This window comes from Lipotes vexillifer, unplaced genomic scaffold (genome assembly GCF_000442215.2).
Source record: "Lipotes vexillifer unplaced genomic scaffold, Lipotes_vexillifer_v1.1 scaffold382, whole genome shotgun sequence".
Taxonomy (NCBI): Eukaryota; Metazoa; Chordata; class Mammalia; order Artiodactyla; family Lipotidae; genus Lipotes; species Lipotes vexillifer.
This window is the reverse complement of record NW_006780611.1, coordinates 3423214-3427806: the sequence shown is the minus strand read 5'-3', so window position 1 is coordinate 3427806 and position 4593 is coordinate 3423214.

The window sequence follows — 4593 nt, the reverse complement described above, 5'->3', positions numbered from 1 at the left end:
GGAGCCTGTGCTCCGCAACGGGAGAGGCCACAACAGTGAGGGGCCCGCGTACCGCAAAAAAAAAAAAGAAAGCCGGGGGATGTGTGGATACGTCAGCCCCTAAGAGTGGAGGGCGGTGGGGGAGGGGTGTGGGGTAGGTCTGGAGGGGAGGGGTGGCAACGGGGACCCAAGGAAGCTGGACCTGGAATAGAATTTGAAAGAGTGAGGGTCACTGGCGGTCATCTTCCTTAGCGCCCAGCCTGCCCAGCAGTGGAGGCTGCAGATGTGTGACTTCTCTGCTGCTGAGCACATTTGGGGGAGAGGAAGTGAAATGAGTCAGCAGGCAGAAAGCCCTGGGCACGATGGTGGGAGGGCTGGCGGAGCTGCTGGCCCGTAGACAGGAGGGGAGGCAGGGCTGGAGGAGCCAGCCTGTCCCCACTGCTCCCGCCCTGGCAGCCTGTGTCCCTCCTGGGAGGGCCTGGGCCAAGGTGGTGGGCTATCACGTTCTAAGCTGGACATCTAGGATTGTGACTCCCAGGGTGGGCGGGCCGCCGGGACACGAGCCCCTGCGACCCTCATCTGCTGGCAGGTGGGGAGGGCAGAAGGAGGGAGTGGGGGAGGGAGCAGTGCTGAGAATCCTCGTGATTGAGCAGGACACCTGGGGGAAGGCGTGCTGGCAGCGCCAGGAAGGGAGGTTGAGGTCCCGCTCTGTCTGCCTTGGTGAGAGGCCACCGAACAGGTTCTAGGCAGGCTGGGGTTTGTGCTGCTGTCTGTGGGCGGGCGGGCTGGAAGCAGGAAAAGGAGAGACCTGGCCCCTCGCCAGCCACTGTCTAAGATTTGGAACGGCCTCCCACCTGATGTGGCCGCCTCTACGTTCGGAGAATTGGCCATCTTGAGACGCGCCCGGGATGGGGAAGGGAGGTAAGCCCTGGATGTCGGGGACCCTGCCTCACATGGCCCACAGGGACAGTGTGGTGGGACTGGGCTGGTTGGGGGACGTGGGAGGGCTGTCTGAGGATGCCCCGGGGAGAGGATGAGCCCGGTTGCTGGTATCTGGACACCTCTGGGTGCCAGGGGATGTACGTGGGTGGCTGCCACCCCGGAAAGGGCCACCTTGTCCCCACTTTGCAGGTGAGCAAGTGGGAGTCGGGGGGTGGGGGGACCCAGTAAGTAAGTGGCTGGCAGCTCGCTGCTTGCAGGGCCCACTTATCCATGGCCCACCTGCCCTCTTGTCGGGTTTATTTAAGTGTTTTCAGAGGTCAAAGCTGTCCTCCCTGATACGCACCTGTGGGCCTCACATGGACCCTTAACCCTTTGCGCCAGGCCCACTCCTCAGGGCTCTGGGTGGCCCACCCCCTCCATGTGTGTGCCCGAGGGCCTCACCACCTCCCGCACCCCTCAGGGAGGCTGTTCCCTCAACACCCGGGTTCTACGGTTGCACATGCCAGACCTCCCTGAGCCCCTTACCCGGCCCTGCCGCCTGGCATGTAACGTATGGGGATGGGTCTCCCGCACTAGACCCTGAGCTCCTTGAGGGCAGGCCTGGGCCAGTGAGGCTGGGTGATTCCAGAGGTCACTGTCACCCACCTACTGTGGCCTGGGTAGCTGAGCCACTGGCAGTCAGCAGGGCCTTGAGGTGTCTCCACCACCCTTGGTGGCCTGCACAGGCCTCGGGCCCTTGGTTCCTTCCCAAGGCAGGCGGGACTGAGCGGGGAGTCTGGCCCGCGCAGCTCTTGGGGCACAGGGACCATCCCCCGCCCTGTCTTGGGAGGCCTGTTCCATGCCTTTCTGTCTGCCATGTGTGTCTGTCCAGGAGCGGCAGTGCACCTCCGGAGAGCTGAGAAGGCCGCTGGGGGGGTGGGGGGGGGGCTCCTTAACCCCCAGGGGAGGGGACCCTTGGGGGGCTGGGACATCATTGTCACTGTGTATGTGACCCAGGCCCGGGGTTGCCGATGCGGATGCCGGTGGGATGCTGGTCAGTGGGCGTCTCCTGTTGCTCAGGACTGGCCTGGCTCAGGCCTCTTGGTGGGGCAGGGGAGGGAGAAACAAGCGCGGGTCAGCTGCAGGGGAGAGGCCTGGATCAGGAGGTAGGGGCGGGAGAGGTTGGAAGGGCGCGCCCGCAGCGTCTGTGTGAGGACAGCTGAGGATGATGGCGAGGCTTCCGGTTTATTTTTTTATTTATATTTTTTTTACTTTTTGGCTGCACTGCGCGTGGCACTTGGGATCTTAGTTCCCCGACCAGAGATAGAACCCGCGCCCCCTGCAGTGGAAGCTCAGAGTCTTGACCACTGGATCACTGGGGAAGTCCCGCGAGGCTTCCAGTTTAGAAAAGCGGTTGGGGAAGGCAGGGGCCTGGAGCGGGAGCCGGGTGCCTGGAGCTGACGGCCCGGGCAGGTGACTGCTTCCCTGGCACGTCCTACCTCATCCAGGGCCAACGTGGCCGTTAAATCCCGCTTCCTCTTGCGTTCTCCGATTCAGGACTTAACTGCTGCTGCATCAGCAGATGGACTGTGGTTTGACTCCACGTTTACCAAAGCTAAGCAGGGCCCAGGCTGACGTCCCTGGTTAGGTCCCCCACAAGTCCCGAGTTCCCTCCCCCAGCCCGCCCCCGCAGCCTACAGTTAGCCATGGCCATGGAGGGATGGGGAGGGTCCGTTGGCATCGACCAGACAGTGTAACCGTGGGCTCAGTGAGGGCCGACAGGGACCGTCTCACTCGTTCCCGTGTGCCCAGTGCTTGGCCTAAGGCGTCGGGACGTGTTTGAGGGGAGCCTGCTGATGCCCGTCCCCCGAGGCCCAGCGCCACTCCTCCCCCACCCTCCCCCCGACTTGAGTTGACCATCCGTCTCCTTTTAAGTTTCACAAGTGTGTATCTTTGATAATTGACCACTTAATTGTGTGATGAAAAATAGTGAAGTGAGTTGCTTGCACCGCGTGGTAGTGAGGATGCTGAGCCCCAGCCTCACGCTAAGTGGGTCACTCCCAGCTGGGGGCGGGGCTGGGTTCGGTTTCTCTCCTGAGTGTTTTCGCTCTTCGCTTGGATGGGACCAGGGAGGAGCTGCATCGTCCTACACCAGCAGGAGACTCGAGTTCAAAGCAGCTTTCCATCCTGAGGGTCTTTGCATTCCACCGCTTATGTTTATGGGGACCAGCCCTCCACTGGGTTTTACAAACCCGCTCTCTCAGGATGTGACCGGCACCACGGAGGGTGCTGCCGGCCTCCTGCCTGTCACTGATTCTGCATATAGAGGCTGGCCCTGCTGGGCTGAGTTTAAAACTCTTGGCAATAAGGGCTTCCCTGGTGGCGCAGTGGTTGAGAGTCCGCCTGCCGATGCGGGGGACGCGGGTTCGTGCCTCGGTCCGGGAAGATCCCACATGCCGTGGAGGAGCTGGGCCCGTGAGCCGTGGCCGCTGAGCCTGTGCGTCCAGAGCCTGTGCTCCGCAACGGGAGAGGCCACAACAGTGAGAGGCCCGCGTACCGCAAAAAAAAAAAAAAAAAAACCTCTTGGCAATAAAGAGGGCCTATTATGACCTATTTATAAAGTGTTTCAGAATCACTTGCATGAATATTTTGTCCTAAATTCTGTATAATTAGAAGATATAAACCCTACTCTGGGATTATTTTTGTGCACCAACATAACCTAAATTAGAACTCTCTCCATGTAGGTTTTTAAAAAAGAAATCATTGGGACAAATAAACATAAAGGAATTGATTTTATCTTCACTGTTCTCAAATGCTTGAAAATACTGTTTCTACCGAAGAAACCTGGAAACCTTGTTGACTGATTTGCAGACCCTTTCCTTTCCCTTCACCAAGAGCAGAAGGTCAGTCTTTTGAGACAGCTGTTTAAAGCATCCCCATGAGTTCTGACGTGAGGCGGAGGAGCCGTGGCTGGATTTCCACCTGCCAGCTCTCTCTCCTCAACCTTGGGTTCAGCCGGAAGCTTCACCGCAGGTGTGCCTGGTTGTGTGCGCTCTTCACGCGAGGCCTTCAGACGGATGCAGAGGAGGGATTTGTGGCCCTTGTCCATTTAGCAGTTGTTCTTGGGGCTTCTTAGCTGCTTGGCCGCCGCATGCAGAGGGCAGGTTGCTGGATGCCAGCAGTGTCCCTTAGAGGAACATCCCTGGGCGGGGAGGCAGGTGTGGGGCTGGTGCCGCCCTATGTGGCTGAGTTTCCGGAGCAGCGTATATGGGCTTGGAGCAGACTTTTAAGGGGAGACTTACGGGCTGAATCTTGTTTTTTTCATATTTTTGGACCTCAGGTGCATCGAATTGGAGAAGCCGTAGTCCTTGGGTCATGGTGTGCAGCCTTCACTGGTCCTGCAGGAGCCTCTTGTCTGTTTAGTTACTTATTTTTTTTAAAAAAAGTTATTTATTTATTTATGGCTGCGTTGGGTCTTTGTTGCTGCGCGCGGGCTTTCTCTAGTTGTGGCGAGCGGGGGCTACTCTTTGTTGCGGTGCACGGGCTTCTCATTGCGGTGGCTTCTCTTGTGGAGCACAGGCTCTAGGCACGTGGGCTTCAGTAGTTGGGACATGCGGGCTCGGTAGTTGTGGCTCGCGGGCTCTAGAGTGCAGGCTCAGTAGTTGTGGCACATGGGCTTAGTCGCTCCGCGGC